The sequence below is a fragment of the Rhyacophila brunnea genome, unplaced genomic scaffold, assembly GCF_057557595.1.
Source record: "Rhyacophila brunnea isolate RB1 unplaced genomic scaffold, BYU_Rbru_1.0 scaffold_3, whole genome shotgun sequence".
Classification (NCBI taxonomy): Eukaryota; Metazoa; Arthropoda; class Insecta; order Trichoptera; family Rhyacophilidae; genus Rhyacophila; species Rhyacophila brunnea.
The window spans coordinates 8,452,178-8,470,799 of NW_028232965.1; the positions used below are offsets into that span (position 1 = coordinate 8,452,178).

The window sequence follows — 18,622 nt, forward strand, 5'->3', positions numbered from 1 at the left end:
TGGACCTAATAGGTTGAGCAAGTGGCTGACATCCATTTCTCGTATAAAACAAAATCTGCTAATACAAACTTCTACTCTGTGGAGGCCCATATCGTCTCTGTTCTTATTATTATATTATGATCCTATTAGGATCGGACATGATTGAAAAAAAAATTGCCACCCTTTAAGTTGTACTTACTGCCCGGGTACAGTGCATTCCAAATAGTGTTGCCAACGGTCGTTGACTAAAACATGCCAGACGGGGTACGAAAAGAAGCTATTCGACAAGAAAAAACGCTACATTTTGTGAAAAGGTAAATTTACTTATTCTAACAAGAACCTTTCCTTTCGCATGTCAAAAAATATCGTAAAAACTACACATTTTAAAAGACATATATTTCAAAATTGACAACAAATGCCTATATTGTGTCAACGGCGTTACCATTTCACTGTAGGGCCATGGATGCTCCTATTGTTTCAAGCGTTAAATTATGTTGTTTGATTTCTCACTCTACTAAAATAGGTACTGACTTGTCTACATTAAATAGGTATCTGACAGTCAGAAATTTGATGCGCATGAAAATAAATGAACTAAATATCTAGCGTAATTTCAGCTCAATCGAAGCTGTTGGAGGCATAAAAAATGCTAGTAAAAACGCCACAAGCCAGATGCGTTTTTTGCAAGCTATATGCTATCTAAAAGTGCTAGATCTGGCAAGAAAAATGCTGATTTCAAACACCTAGACTTGCCACGCCTCTGAAAATATTATATCACTAGAGTTAGAATTAAATCCTTTCAGTCAGCATCGTTTTCGAGAAGATAAATACAAACACCCATTAAAATGTTACAACTAAGTATGACAAAATTGCAGAAGTACATTCCAATGTTTTCATTTGTAAATAATATGTCAGTTTGTTCTCTTGGTTGAGCAAATAACTTTCACAAGGAAAGAAGTCGCCGCGTTGGAACCTGCTTGTGCCGTCGCTGAATGCTGTTTGACGTTTAGTAATACCTGATACCAAGACAAACAGTTGGAGTGGAGGAAACTAGACTATGGAGTGCGTAGACTTTCTAGAATTTAGATATCTTGTTTAGGTGTGTAATTGCTTATCTAGCTTATCAGCAGATCTTCAGGGATAATATAAGCAGACTTTTCAATACGAGTACTTTGTAATTTTACAAAAAAAAAACTTCGACGATAATAATCAAACACGTACATGATACCTACACAATAATATACAAATACATACATAAGTATATTATGATTCATAACTTTAATACATAATTGTATCTATTTATTTATGTAAAACTACATACATATTATATTAATACAAGTGAATATTATATTAATATAATTAATATATATTATATATAAATACATATTATATATTAATTATATTAATATAAGTGAATACATTTGATCTAATTTTATGCGAGGTAATCAGGCAAAGAGGCGTATCAGTGGAGTAAGAAGTGGAAAAAAGTGCTAAGTTAAAAAACATATACTCTACTACCTACAGGCATGCACAAAAGAAGAGGGGGGGGGGTTTCGAGTCCGGACCCCCCCCCCAGAAACGAAAGAAAATCAAATTATGTAGGTAAATGGAATATTACTGTTTTTTTTTGTTAATTTCCTTGTGCCTTTTCTCTCCCCGACACTTTGCAATAGAGTAAAATCAGTAAACTCAGTCAATGCTCACTTGAGAGTGTGGCAACCTCAGTCTCGGGTAACTGTTCCTGGGACATTACCAGACGTAAACAACTGTACAGATGCTTCACCTCAAACGTAGTGCCTCATGACCTCGTGATACGCTCGACTAAAACCGAGTGTGGTGCGGGGCGGGTTTGGTTTGGAGGGCGTGTTTGCGCTGCTTCTTCTTTGTCACGACCTCACGACCGACGATCGTGACCCGAATGATTGGGCTTTCGAACAGTATATCAATGGGTTGGGTCATTGCCGTAGTAATCTAGAGATGGCGCTGGTTGGGTTGAAGACTCGTGTCACTCCGTATCAATGTGTCACTAATAAATTGGTGGAATTATCTGGCGCATCGAACGTTTGCTTTAATATGCCGATTCGGCATGTTTGAAATAAAAGACAGCGCGGACAATACAAACGGACACTAACGATTCTAATAATTATGACGGTTAAGTCACGCACATTCTAAAACCACTCGTGGATTCGACTACTCGTAAGAAAACACCCTTAAGTATCAGGTACTAGGAAAAGTGCGTTATTCCGCGGTTGAAGCATCGAAAATTTATAATTAGTAGGCGGGGTAAATGTTAAAGCTAGTGGCACCTGCCAGATTTTGTTAATCCTACCCCCTCCCGTCGCCTTAGAAACCAATGGACAAATATGCCACCCCCAAACCATTTTTTTGTGTGCTTGACTACACAAGGTATTTATTATAATATTTTTTGAATGTTGTGACATGTAGCTTAGCTATGTTTTGATTAGGAAAGTTATAAGGCCGTAGGTTCTCAACCTTTTTCGAAATGAAACCTTTTTTTGATAGCCAAGTAACCTACAACCGTCTCTCACCACATTTGTATACAAAGCATTTTTAGTCGGGGGGTGAAAGCGCATTTAAAATATAGGTTGTTCATGTTGGTACTGTTTTTGCATGTGGATCGTCTCATCATCACAGGTTTATTTAATTTACCTAGTACTAAACTCACTACTAGTTTAGTACTAGAGGTAAATTAAATAAACCTGTGATGAAACTGAAGTATCTACCTACTGCTGAATTTACTGGCAGTCAATAAAATTTTATTTTCTGTATACAATTGTACTTATGTTTTTTTTATTATTATTACCTCTATCTTCTCTCTTGTGAGGGTAATATTTGTTATAATGTAAATCTGAAAGTCTTGAATTTTGATTTGTTATATCCACTATGTTTTATTTTCTTAAATAAATAAATAAGGTACTAGTATTGTTATTTATTTTTTTCAATCGAGTGTGCCCCCCATAGAGTTATTAAATAAAAAGAGGGGCAACGAATCGGCTTTCTCATACAACTGAATGAAGCAGGTCAACAATAGCCGTCAACCTACGAGAAATAGCGACGTGATAAAAAAATGCAGTGCATCATGGAGGATTTACTTTGGTCATTATAACGTATCCATATATTTTGCCGCAAATTGATTACCAGCCTGCCTCACCATACTTTTTCACGATACTTGCATGCTTCACCATAGGTACTTTCATATAACGTGCCGCCCCTAGGATGCCCCTTTATCACAATATTATTATACATTTATCTTGAAGAACAGAGTTCATGTAGCATTTATTTTTGTCTTATTTTTTCACAATACGAAATAAACTGGCAAAGCAGTGCACTGTGTCGCTTTATAGTTATAATTAAACGATGGGGGACAAAAAGGTACCTGGTGATTTCATAAAAGTGCTAGCCGAGACAGCTATTTATTCACTGAAGATTTTGTTAAATACTAATACCAATGACATTATTAATGGACGACGCACTCAGTATAGTAGCTAGCAAGTAAATTCGCCCATAGCAACATTCGCACGTGCATAGGTAGACGTCACGCAATATCCATTATGCGATATCACGCATCGGAAATAGTTTATAGCAATATCACCTTTATTGTAATGGTGTTAGAACAGTGTTTCTAGTATTAATGTACATTTGAGCGAACCCGTTCGAACCGAACCATGCGGCAGACCCAAGCATTGGGAATTTATAGCAATATCACCTTTATTGTAATGGCATTAGAACAGATTATGCCATTCGGCAGACCCGACAAAAAAGTGAGTGTCATTTTTAATTTCCAGATGCTTCGTCCATATTAATGTCATTGACTGATACCTATACGTAACTGGTATGTTGCAAGTAACATGCACCGTCGCATCAAAATTATATTTAATTAAGTATTCAAAAAATAGATAGTCAGGTACATACATAATAATATTTTTTTTGCAGGTACGTTATAGCTAGGTACTTATGTAATTTAGCATATTGCCTCAGATTAAATTAAATAAATATAATATTATTTGGTATATTCTTGTTAAAAACAACCTTTTCCGGACATCTCGGAAACATACCTATTATTATCGAAGTATTCTAAGTAAGTAGGTAGTAAAAAATATTTTGAAAGAGAATACATATAGTTTATTAATATGTACATTGGATTCAGAAAATTTAATCCGGGTCTAATTTTCTAATGGGTGTCTTTAATTAATTGATTTTCGATCCATAATAACATAAAAATCACTTGGTTCATTCACTATAAATAATATTTATACTTATGTGAAATTGTATATTTCAATACTAATTAAGTACATATATACGAACATTACATTAAATTAAAACCAATTTCAAAGTGTGTGGTTTCATATTTTAACATTAGTTTTACCTGGGTATTAACTTTTAACTAGATTCTTTTTCATTTTTACTGAATAAAGTAAGTAACGGGTGTTTTTTTTAGAGGTATAGAACTTTAAGCTGGCAGCACTTTTTTTAATTGGCGGCCATTTTGTCAGCTGTTAAGTGATTTATGTTTAGTTTGGTTTGGCATTTCAACATGAATAGACTGACGCCTGAACAACGCTTCCAAATTGTGAAAATTTATTTTAAAACAAGATTGCCGTTGATCCCGATTTTCATAAGCAAATTTTGTTTAGCGATGAAGCTCACTTTTGGTTGAATGGATACGTCAATAAACAAAACTGCCGTATTTGGAGTGATGATAATCCTCAGGTGTATGTTGAGACACCGTTACATCCAGAAAAATTGACTGTTTGGTGTGCTTTATGGGCTGGTGGAATAATTGGTCCGTACTTCTTTAAAAACGATGCTGGCCAGAACGTTACAGTCAATGGTGACCGCTATAGAGCCATGATTACTGACTTTTTCGTTCATCAATTGAACAACCATGATGTGCAGGAGCTGTGGTTTCAACAAGACGGCGCAACATGTCACACAGCTCGTGCCACAATTGATTTATTGAAGGAAACGTTTGGTAACCGCATAGTTTCACGTTTCGGACCCGTGAATTGGCCTCCAAGATCGTGCGATTTAACGCCGCTTGACTATTTTCTGTGGGGATATGTGAAGTCGCTAGTCTAAGCCGATAAGTCCGAAACGATTGACCACTTGGAGGACAACATTCGCCGCGTTATTGCCGATATACGGCCACAAATGTTGGAAAAAGTCATCGAAAATTGGACCTCCAGATTAGACTACGTCCGAGCCAGCCGTGGCGGTCATATGCCAGAAATCATATTTAAATTATAATGCCAGAAGAGCATTTTTCGAATAAAGTAAATTTCATGTCAATATAAAAAGTCATCTTTGTTTTATTCCATTTCAAAGTTCTATACCTCTAAAAAAACACCCTTTATTATTAATTAAAATAATAGCTAGATAACGTACAAAAGCACTATGCCATTTGAATCTGAGAGATTACCACAAGCCTCAGTTTATTTTGTAGGTATCTACCTACTTATAATATTATATATAATTCATTATAACATTGCAATCAGAGTACCAGCATCCACCATCACAAGACGTAAACATTATGAATGCACTATGCAGGTAGCTCTTTTACGAATCGTTTCCATTCATTTCAATCAGTCAAACTTTAAAATTATGCTTATATTATGTATATCTGTGTGCATCTCTTCAAAACCAATCAATTATTTAAATGTACCTACTGCAATATTTTTCGTCCAGTGTAGTGCGTCGATGAATTATATTCAATAATTTAACTGTAATACGTATATAAAAATAATGATTTAATATCGAAATATTTAAATATACCTAATATAAAGCCAAGCAACGTCAAACTTATATAGTTTAGTTATTATAAGCTTAGTCGTTTTCAAGGTTATTACTTATTATGATTTATTCTGATAGAAAGTAAAAGCACGGTACCTATTATCAATAGATTCTCCATCTTTGACGCCCATTTCTGGAGTAATTTTTTTATTTTACGATCTGATCATTTGTCATTTTAATTAACACTTTTCAAGATATAAAAATATTATTGAATGAAAAATTACACATACAATAAGTATTCAAGTTTGTATTAATTGTTTTAAATTGCATTCCAATAGAACCTGTTCTCCAAATGATTTACCCAAATTCAAATTCAAATTAATTTGAATGGATAGAAGATTTTGAGAGGCTTTATTCCTATCTGTGTATCTCAGTCTTATATACATACTATAAGTAGGTATTTACCACTTTTTAAAATAAATTATACAATATAAAGTATGTGTGTCTTATTCTTATCGCGCCATTCCCTAACGAAGGTCGGCCATCATCAGGGCAATCTTTGTTTTATCATAATATGCTGCGGATCAGTTCGATGGAGCTGCACTAGTACCAATCATAGAGATTCTTAAGCTCTGAAATGTGGCTTGATAAGTTGAGGAATGCTGGACGTCTGTCCTCTCATAACGTGGCGACGTATACGTTTTTGAATAATTGTACTTTTTTTATTTATATGTGTGTACTTACTAATTAGAAAGTCGACAGTCGGTTATCAAATGTGTATAGCTGTAAAAAATCTAAAGAAATTGTCCAGACATCAAAGCTGGAATAGAATGCATTCAGACTTATGAGTAAAATATTGAATAGTAACCTCAGACTTTCTTGTTACTACCATAAATCAAGACGTGTTTGATAATAATATGTTGCAAAATATTGATGTTGAATTCAAACGAGGTTAACGGCCCACATGCTCGTCGTAGGTCAAAATTGAGTTTTTATTGTATTTTCAAACCATGATCCTGGACACTCCTTAAACGTTGTAGATAATCTATTTATATAATTTTGAAGCATTATTATCCTTTATATTTATTTTAAGCATTTGATGACTGCATAAAGTATTTTTGTTACATAAAATAGTATTCTTTTAAACCTCTCGCTCTAATGTTTTAGAATATAGTCATATTTCGGTACATGAATGTGCAGTGGTGTTAAATTTTTTTACATTTATTAATTTTTAAACGCATTTATAAAACCATTAGTATAATTTATGACGAGATAATTTTAGTAAAATATTTACTTTAAAAAATTATATTGATAATCTCTGTGATCCCAAATTTGACAAGAATTAGGCATTATATTATTCAAAAAATCGGCAAGATTAACACATTTGAAGATGATTCTAAAGATACTTATTATAACCTATGTCTTTGACCATTCAAGTGTGATAAACATCTTATGAATAATGATTGCTTTATAATAATTATTGCCCTAAGAATAAGGTAGTGTTTTTTTGAAATACGACATTTCTTTTGTCATTCCCCAGTGGTTAAGCTACAACATACGGCCGTAGCCATAAATTGACAAACTATAATTGAAGTAGGTACCCAAATATGTAAGGTAGCAATCAAATATGTTGGATTTATATTATAAATACATTGATGTGAGTGGCTGGGACACGTATTCCGGATGCCGCCAAAGAGTGCGGCACTTCGTACTCTTGTGGCACAGCCTCAAGGGTTCCGTCGCCGTGGCCGGCCCTCCCCCACCCTGCAGCGGTGCTACAAAAGCGACCTACGTGCTGCAGGTCTGACATGGTGGGAGGCGCAGGAGTTGGCGTTGGACCGAGGGAAGTGGCGCCAACTTGTGCTTGCCCTATGCCCCAACATTGGGACGTGACAGGGTGGAAGAAGAAGAAGAAGAATAAGACATTGATGTGAAGATGATTAAGTCATACCATTCAAATATAAATAGATCATCTCTGAAAAAATATTAATATCCAGTGGTACACGATATATATATATACTCATAAAAGACTTAAAAAGCGAACAAGAGCCCGCTAGAACGATGAAGTACAGACAGGAAGGTGAGGCCTCCGTCCACCAGTGAACCAAACTGACGATGGTCACTTGTTCTTATATAAATAATAAATAATAAAAAGCCTTTTTATTTCTTACAAACAAAAGTAAATGACAGTTAAATGACTATATCTAATGAAAATATATATATAACCTATGAATATATCTATTATGTATGTATATCTATATATGGTTGTATTATCTACTTATTTTCTAGTTTATTTAATATTTATTATTATTATTTTTTATATTTTTGTATAATACAATTAAGATTTTTTATTTTTGTATACAATACTATTAGATAATGTTTATAAATTGAACAATGGCATGTAATTAGTTTATTTGGTTTGTAAGAACCCCTCTTCGGGTGAAGGCCTCCTCCAAAGTGTTAATATCTGGCCTCTCTGGTTTCTTTCTCCTTGTTCTTATATAAACACTTTAATTATTATTAATCACTTAATTTTTAATACTATCTATCTATTATCCGGATTTTTCGAATAGTGGGGATTCTACTATAATATATAATTGCCTCTAATTTAATATATATAAATGTCAAAATAATACGGTTTCTGAACGAATTCATATGTAAATACAAAATACAGTTTTTGTTTTGAGATCTTCTAACCGTATAAAAATTAAATTTATGAAAATTATTTTTATCATTTTCCACTTTTAGCGCTGATTTATTAATAATCGAATTTTAGCATGTACGTACCTGTGGGTCTATTCTATACTTATCGAACACTAAATTGATAAATAGTATCAAACTTAGGGTAGGTTTGTATCAAAATATTAGCACTTATTGTAACAATTACACGAAGCCGGTTTTTATTGTTGCAATAAATGCGATATTTTAACAGCAGCAAGATAGGTGCTGTTAAAATATAGCACTTATTGCAACAATAAAAACCGGCTTCGTGTAATTGTTACAATAAGTGCTAATATTTTGATACAAACCTACCCTAAGTTTGATAATATTTTTCACTTTATCACTTTAGCGGTCGATAAGCATAGAATAGAGCCACTGGAATGTTTAAATACGTAATAATTAATTACTTTCTTGTGATAAATAAACATATTATAGCACGCCTATGACATTATGGCAACTTTTCAAAGTTACGATTATTACGAAATATTATTGGAAGAGCCCATCTAATAATTTCTCCTATACAAATGACTACTTAGGATTTTATGTATTGGGGCGGTCACCAATAAACTAAGGACTAAGATGTAACATTCAATCGTAAATAAGCGCAATTGGCCCACCCACTGTATTATGTAGATACTTTTAAAATCAACCAATTGATTAATCACACAACGTCAAAACGAAAAGATAATAAGTAATATATAGATATTCTTTTAAACTACTGTTTCTGCCACAGAACAGATATAATGCATAATCAACTATTTTTTTTATTCAACGAATAATTCACAAGACTTAAGAATGTAACATTATAATTATTATTGAACATACATAATTTTGAAAACACTTCTGAAAAAAATACTCGTATATTATAACCAATAGAAAAAATCTTTTTGAAATATGTAAGACACCCCCCGCAGGAATCGAACCTGCATCTCTCGGATATCGCGCCCACGCACATTGACCACAATGCTAAAGGAGTCATACTTAATTGCGACAAATGTTAACTAATGGCTTTTAATACTCACTGAAGCGCTTTCTAAATTCGCACATAGACCATGAAACATTATAATGTACAGAAGCAAGAAATGCGTTGCAATTTCTTATATATTAAACATGCATTCTTAATATGGAATAATATTTTGTTGGTGCTCTTTATATTCTAATAGATATATTCAGTAACGTCCATGGCCCCCATAATTGAGGGCAAGCAGGGCTCTAGCCTGGAGGCCTGGCGTGGCGGGTCGACCAGTGAAGTGAGGTAATGTCACACAACAAATTTGCAGTAAAAAAATATATTAAAATTTTACAATATGGGACTGTGCGATGCAATTTGATGTGATATCATGATCGATATAATTAAATGATAATTCACGTGTAGAATTTTATTTTATATTTATTTTTAGTGTCTCTATTTCCAGACTAACAAAAATGAATATTTATTTAATATAGCGAAGGGTTGCATGTTACTTGGCTACCACAAAAGGGGGTCTAGATCATCATAATATGATCCCGAGTGCTAACAGCTCAATAATTCATGTGGATTTATTAAAAAATATAAAAAAATACACAGAATACTTACTCTTAGGCCCGTTTCAGACAGGACACCGGTGTCGCACTCATATATAATAAGGAGGCCTTTGTATTCGAATAAAGGGTCCATTGTATTATGTTTATGAACGCATCAGAGCTAATGAGTCAACCCGTGTCCGGTACACTTTTTCGTCGGCCGCTACATTCTCAAGCCGCCGATACATTCTTTTTTTATTACCGCAGCCAGTTTTATGTTCTAATTTATAAAGCGAAATTATGCGTTGACTCATTAGCTCTGGGGCATTCAAAAACATAATACAAAGGCCCGTTTATTCGAATACAAAGGTCTTCTATATTATATCAAGCGCGACACCGGTGTCCCGTCTGAAACGCGCCTTAAGTTTACCTCGAGGAACCCTATAGCTCCATGGAATGCCATTATGAAAACACTTCGGTAGATCATTACACTGTAACCAGGTTGGGTGTCCTGTCAAACATCGTGGCCTAGGAGGGGGCGTTTAAGGATGTGGGGGCCATGGTGACGTCCCTAGGTAAAGTGCCGCCCTTAAACCGACTTATAAAGATGTCTTTTTTATATTTATTTTTAAATTTTTTGCAAACACGTTAGGCTACAGACACAGACAAATACATAGAAAACCTTTAAATTGACATGTACCCAAACTATTATCAAACAGTCGTGGTTTTAGGTACGCAGTTATGTTGTCAGGATTTTTTTGCTTTAACTATTTTTAACCTAAGATGCCGACACTTTCTCATAAAGTTAATTAATTTCTAATTACCTATCTATATTTCTTGACATCCGAGTATCCGACCATTGAGACTTAACATTGGCTTCTGACAATGACAGTTTTCCATAAACTAGATGAGACGATACCTTTGTTAGAAAATTTGTTTTAAAATTAAATTTACTTTAATGTTTCAAAATAATTCCGCTCATTTTATTTATATGTGTTGGTTGTTTCAATCTATGAGGTAGGTTTTTAGTAATTGAATAATTAATTCAGTGGTGTATCAATAAGAACTAACAGTTGTAGATTTGCCGCCATTTTGTGTCACTGATTTCAAATTTGATGTAGGTACCTAGCAGTGGCGAAGACTCCATACTAGGCGATTATTTAAAGCCTACCTTCTTAAGAAAAATATTTTTTAATTGCATATTGACATATTTATATACTTAATCACTTCATTATTTTATGCTAAATAAAAATAATTTATTTTGCCAACGAGAGATGTCGTATATGTAGGAATGCATTACAGTATTACACAGTTTACAAAACAACTGCAAAGGTATTAAAAAATATACCACAGCGCGCCGTGAATAAATAATAAACGCTGCGACGTCTCGACGTAAATAAATCTCCGATTATGTGTGAAATAATTCTCAATTTTTTTCGTATGGACTTTATGTTTCGTAACCGCGGCAAGTCTGCTGATTTGTACGAAATAAGGTAAGCTCCGATCGCAGAGCCTAAAAAATTCGCGCATAATAATGTTGTCACGACTGCGCACTTTCTCCAAAATCATTAATAATTAGATAATTTAAAAAATAATTTCAACGGCGTTTAATCGAATATTAATAAATAAGTAAGTAGGTATAGATTGTTTTTATAAATAAAAATAAATTTTATCTAATGATTTTTGATGGGGATACCTACATGTTTTGAATAATACGTACTTAATTTAAACACATCGCTCATTTTTAAGTCGTCAATGAATTTTTGAAGTTTCATTGAATTAGTGTGTCGTTGTCATTTACTAGTGTGTACCTATTCATTAGTAGTAAATATCGTACTATTCTCGTAAGTATACATGACAAGTGTGCTCTTTTTTATCAGATCTCCATAGCCTACCTCTTTCCAAAAGTCACCCTTCACCACTGGCACCTAGATAATCTAGATTTAAGGAAAATTATACAGTAGGTACAACAACGGGTACAAAATTGTAAAACAATATTTTAAGTAAGTATTAAAATAATGGTTCAACTACAATTTGATTGTGCAGCGAAAATTACATGATATTTTCCGACAATATCAAGTTCAAGGATTTTAAAATCTTCAAAAGCGTTATGAGAAACCATAACATCCTTAAAAGGTTACGGCTTTATGTCGTTTCTGGGCAGAACGTGTCATCGGGCAGTAGTTTTTTGAAAATACCAATCGAATTTCACAAATAGTGGATGGTAACTATTATCGTGATATGAATATATATATATTTTTTACAGGAATTGGATGGAATTGACAAGTAAAATTATTATGATTTCAGTGTGATGGCACCACCTCTCGTAATGCGCCCGTAACATGGGAGATAACTCCCGCAGACCACGTCGTGGTATATCCCGTTTTGGCCACATTCACTGGCTTCCGAGATCGTATGATTTAAATAACACTGTTGAACTTCTTCCTATGGATTTTTCCAGACACGATTCCTGATCTCAAACATAATATTCGACGCTTCATCGGTGATATAGAGCCGAATTTATCCGTAAAAAGTAAAAAAAAAAAAAACGATCATCTCTCAGAGGAGTCAGACGATTATTTGAACAATATTATACATGAGTCGGTATACTATTTACCTACGTATTATGTCATATCGAAAAAATATCACCTGCCTGATTAATAGGTTTTTTAGAACATTAAAATGAATCGTCCATTTCATTTGAAAACCTTGTATACATAATATAGTGGTGATTTTTCATGAAGCAAGTGGGTGAAGAAGCTTCGTCATAAAAAAGCCCACATTTATCACACCCCCCGACCTATGATATTATAATATCACTGTAAGTGTGAAAAATCCTAATTCCATAACTTTTTGTGTTTTTTGACACTCAATTAATGTGGTATAGCGGATAATGCCAGAACTGTCAAGCCCATCAGTCTTCTATAAACCCTAAAACCGCTGGTGACATGTTAATTGTACGAAAAACATTTCACCGTGGCACAGTTCTTTGGGTGCTTTCTATCAGAATGAGATAACTTTACCTATACTATATGGTCTCAAATTTTATTAGATTCAATATGAACATTAAAATTTATTCAATTTTCATGGCCGATTATGACAAAATTCATGAATTCAAGAATGAAAACCTAACCTAACCTAACCTAACTTACTAACCTAACCTAACCTAACAAATTTTAACAAGTTATCTTCGCCAATCGAGACTCTACAGTAGCTGTAGCACCATCAGGGGGTCCACGACAGCGATCACCCTCTCGTTCAATAGATCATATCTGACTATTGTAGATTGGTGCTCCAATAAACGTGTGTTTTTTGAACTGGCATAAATAAATTAATTTAATTGCGTGATTGAGTTATTCCTTTTCCTCCCCTAAGCGAAGCAGATCCGATCCCTATTTTCTAACCCCAACCGTGAACGTAAGAAGGTAGAAAAGGTGCTTGAGTTGTATGGTGCATCTGAACTCGTCTGTGAAAAAAATTGGCGCATGGTATGCAAAAGGTTGCAAGAACCGTGTTTTATTTAGACATGAATTTTATGTCAGTACTATACGACCCAAATAGGTTGGACGGTCTTTAATGTACGACCATATATTTCCGATACAACATTTCACGGTGAAGTATGATACGGCGAACTACACACGTACAAGTTTCCGGATACGAGTATATCATAGTAAGTGTGAAAAATCCTAATTCCATTACTTTTTGTGTATTTTAACACTCGAATGTTGTTTAGCGGATAGAAAAGTCCTGTCAAGCATAGCGGGCTTCCACGGACCCTAAACACGTATCTAATTAAAAATTTGCTTGCATAATATTATTGGCGACAAACGGATGACATTAAAAGCATAAGTATTATAAGATGGAGGTATGTACCTATCTGTTTAGTTACTCATTCTATTCATTTTACAAATAATTTTGAAACCGGGTTAATCAGTTAGCTTTGATAAAATTTGTTTCCCATGGAAACTGTGCTAACTGTAAATTAAATTATTGTTATTATTTAGTAATTTATAGACTACAGTAAGTAATTTCCATATAAAATTTATTGTTTCCAAATTTCCTCCCATTGTCATTAAAGTGTTTAATATATTACACGTAGACTCGGTGGATTAAAACTTTTTGCTTGAATAAGTATCTGGTCGTGTCGCACGCCTCGCTAACCACTGACACCGGTGATAACCACACGTTGCGGACTGCATTTTCTATATTGTTAATATGGAATGTCTGTATACGGGGTTTAGGATGATTCGGCACCGGGACAACTGGGCGTCACGCAATTGAATCAAATTCGAAAATAAATAGACTTTCGTGAATTATAGTTAACGTATATTTAAAGTGTTATATTATTATTAAATACTTGGTGAGAATTTAAATTACACGTTGTTGTTACAATTGTGCATATTATGTTCAAATTTCATTGAGAAAAGAGTTCTGTTATTTTTATATTATAGCCTCAAGCATGATAATTTTCAATCCGCAATAAAAAAACATGTCAAGAGCAAAATGAATTAAAACCACTAAGTAGTAGGTAGGTACTATATAGGAAACTGATTAAAATGTATATTTATTTCATTCAATAGTGCGGCGCCCAATTGCCCTGGCGTCCAGTCGTCCCATTCCCCTGAACACGCTCCGCAACGTAGAGCAACTCAGGGGGCATGCGACTCGTTGTATAGTTCGGAAAATGCACAGCTAGCCGAAGCGATTAAAAACCGGTCTTACTCTGCCTATTACCTTACTGCGCCCCGTAGTTTCCAACATGTACATTCCCTGTGCCCAGATACCTACACCACGATTTAATTCTACCGATGGACACATGGTTTCAGCTGTAACTAGGGTGACCGTATTTACTTGGAAAAAATAAATTAACAATCAGAAAAACGTTCATAAAAATAGCCTTTTAATTCATAGGTACATTGTATGCCCATATAGAATCAGAAGCTTTGATATATTCAACGTAGGTATTAAAATGACACATAATAGTAACAAATCGTAGTGAATGATATAATTTTGCACGGTTAACGAAAAGGCAAGCTACTTAAAAACATATAAAATGAGAAATACAGTTGAAAAGTCATTTAAATGCGACGTATGACCGACACACAAAACGTAAAATGAATAATGATAAGATCAATTATTAATAAATAGTAAATACGATGGTTGTAAACACAGAAAAGACTTCGGAAGCTTTCACATCTATTATGAATAAGTGATCTAAGATTTTGCATATATGCCTAAGAAGAGATTATAATAATTATAATAATTATAATACTTATAGATTATTTTATAGTTGTCGTGATATGTATATTTGCGCGGTAAAAGCTTATATTTATAATAATATATTTTTAATAAATAAAATAATAAAATGTTTACATATTAACCTTAATTACTTTTAATTATTTTTAGTTTATTACCCTCCCTCACCCACTCACATCTAGATGCAAACGATTAGATTTCACAGCGTTAGAGAATATAATATCATTATATTATAAAAACACAAACAAAAATCCTAGTTATTAGTCTTCGGATGATATTATATCCAGACGATCCAGACACACCCGTTGTGGAGTATCTACGTAATGTTCGATGTCGACGCGCTTTCTTTCAGTAGGTAGGTACCTACATAATCTTGCCTTGAAAAAAGAATGAAGTTTTGTTTGCATTTTTGAAGTCTGCTGTTTTTTATAATCAACTCTCTAAAATTACGAAAATGCGTGTAATATATTAAGTAGGTAGTTTAATTTTGTTATCTAACGAATACCTAGTCAATAAAGTGTTATTAGACACTTGGAGCGGAATGCAGAAACATTTGTCATAACTAAAATTTCCTTAGCAGAAAACACTATGCAGAAACACTGTCCTTAGTTAAGATCATTTTTATTGAAAATAATACCATATTTAAAAATTCTCGTTAGGTAAATTAGGTAAATTATTTTATAATCGTTAAACGATGACAAAAATATGACAACTGCATTTTATAAATGCAATAACTATAAATACATATTAATATTTAATTATAATACTCTTATGTTTCCGTTATAAGTCATTATACGTGATTCCACAGGCACCACAAGTTTTTTTTTAACATGGTAACACTAGCATCAAGTGTCATTCTTCATCTGGTATTTTGTATTTCTGCGGGCTGGCGTATAAAAATAAAATAATATTCTGCAAGTACATGCCAAACGAATTAACACTATCAATATCCATATTGAGATACATTGTCAAATGAATTTGAGTGTATGGACTGTGTTATAGACATGCGAATTTATTTTGACAGCAGCTGTCAGTGGTAAATAATTGTAATACAGAAGGGGGCGTGTTCATAACAAAAGTAGTCTATGGTTAAGGATTCCTTAACTCTATACTCAGGATTGTCTATAGTTAAGTCATCCTTTTCGGCGACTTATCCTTAGGAACGAAATCGTAGAGCGGAATGCAGAAACATTTGTCATAACTAAAATTTCCTTAGCAGAAAACACTATGCAGAAACACTGTCCTTAGTTAAGATCATTTTTATTGAAAATAATACCATATTTAAAAATTCTCGTTAGGTAAATTAGGTAAATTATTTTAGAATCGTTAAACGATGACAAAAATATGACAACTGCATTTTATAAATGCAATAACTATAAATACATATTAATATTTAATTATAATACTCTTATGTTTCCGTTATAAGTCATTATACGTGATTCCACAGGCACCACAAGTTTTTTTTTTAACATGGTAACACTAGCATCAAATGTCATTCTTCATCTGGTATTTTGTATTTCTGCGGGCTGGCGTATAAAAATAAAATAATATTCTGCAAGTACATGCCAAACGAATTAACACTATCAATATCCATATTGAGATACATTGTCAAATGAATTTGAGTGTATGGACTGTGTTATAGACATGCGAATTTATTTTGACAGCAGCTGTCAGTGGTAAATGGTAATACAGAAGGGGGCGTGTTCATAACAAAAGTAGTCTATGGTTAAGGATTCCTTAACTCTATAATCAGGATTGTCTATAGTTAAGTCATCCTTTTCGGCGACTTATCCTTAGGAACGAAATCTTAGATTGTGCATTCCGCTCTTGGATTTAAACATATTGTATAACATTCACAATAATGTTCACATTTGACCGGATATTTGGTCCGTTATATCCGAAATCTTTTATAAGTAAGTTTATTACTAAGTAAGTACTTTTTGTTTAGGATAAGTGCCGTACTGTCCGTACCTAATGATAATCAACGCTCGAAACGGAAAAGTTAACGAACCGGAGCGCCCAATAATTTTCTGAAGATATTAACATACTCGTAATTATCAAATTATATACACATTAATTAAAGTAGTATATACAAATTAGTATTATGGTATATTATGACCTATCTAGCTCAGACGGTCAAATTATTTTTCCACGAGACGGAGTGATAATTTTACCGATTTTATGAACCGGAACGGCGCTCCGGTGCGCTCCGGTTCATTTCGAGCCCAGATGATAATGAATATTTGTTTGAAAAAGTGCCCGAGTGTGCTCCGGAAGAATGTCCCGGGTCTGGTCTAGCGGCCCTGCTATCTGCAGATTTGTTATTATTTTATTAAAACAAAAATCTTCAAATATTAAGATTTTAGTATAAATAGGTACTGATAATTAAATTTATTCTATGTTTAAGATGACGAATTTATCGAATGGGTCATTTCCGTTATAATATAAAATGCGTTACTGGCTATGCGCAAAAATCACAGATGGCGTGAACGCACGTGTATTACAATGTCGCCTATGCAACGTGCTTTAAATGTTTTATATTCACACAGATACGTAATCATGGTATCGCTTCTCGGCCTCAAGGCTAAGATCAAAGTGTAGTATCTGTTCTTATCAGCTTAATATCTGATAGTTCCCGCATTGCGGGACCAGTATATTAAACTGATTTTTGGAATGTGACGGGAAGTTCGGGGCTTGCTCCACTCCTGTCGCGGGTTGGCCCGGCATTGCAGTGCCGCCGGGATCGGCCCATCTATTGACATTGTTACTTCGTTGAATTGTTACATTCTTGTCGCATGGCGTTGACGTACAATAGCAATGACATTTTGACAAAACGTAGTTTGACTTTTTTTACCGGGAAGTTGCTACTGAGTCAGTGATGCCATATTTTAAAAGTGGAATTATAGTACAGAGCCTCCAAAATTATAGTATTTGGAGATAAAATATAGTACGCGTTGTCATCTGTTGAAAATGAAAATTTCGTCGCGGGCCGCAGGTTCCCAAATTTTCATGGTCGGCTTGTGTTTTTTTTAGGAAAAATATTTCGTCGCGGGCCGCAGGTTCCCGATTTTTCGTGGTTGGCTTGTTTTTTTTGGGAAAAATATTTCGCCGCGGGCCGCAGATTTCCAAATTTTCGAAGACCACTCGATTGCGAAATGGCAAATGCAGAATTATAGTACTTTTATATAAAATTATAGTATTTTGGGCGTACTATACCTATTTTATATCGTACATAGTACGCGGACCAAAATTATAGTACAAATACTATAATTATAGTACGGTTGGCAACACTGTACTGAGTACTGCGCAGGCGCAGTGGGCTCACACGCCGGCGTGTAGCGTGTAAAGTTGACCGGCTTTCAACTTTTCTCGGTAGAGTGTTTACATTGTTTACAACCTGCTTGTTCGATGATTA

At 34.0% G+C, this 18,622-nt stretch overlaps 1 non-coding gene across 1 annotated transcript; it reads left to right on the top strand.

Moving 5' to 3' along the window:
- The first annotated feature begins 17,771 nt into the window (after positions 1-17,771).
- LOC147067829 (U2 spliceosomal RNA) lies at positions 17,772-17,964 on the top strand. Its single transcript, XR_015071410.1, has one exon. It is a non-coding gene; the product is annotated as a U2 spliceosomal RNA (small nuclear RNA).
- Positions 17,965-18,622: the final 658 nt, after the last annotated feature.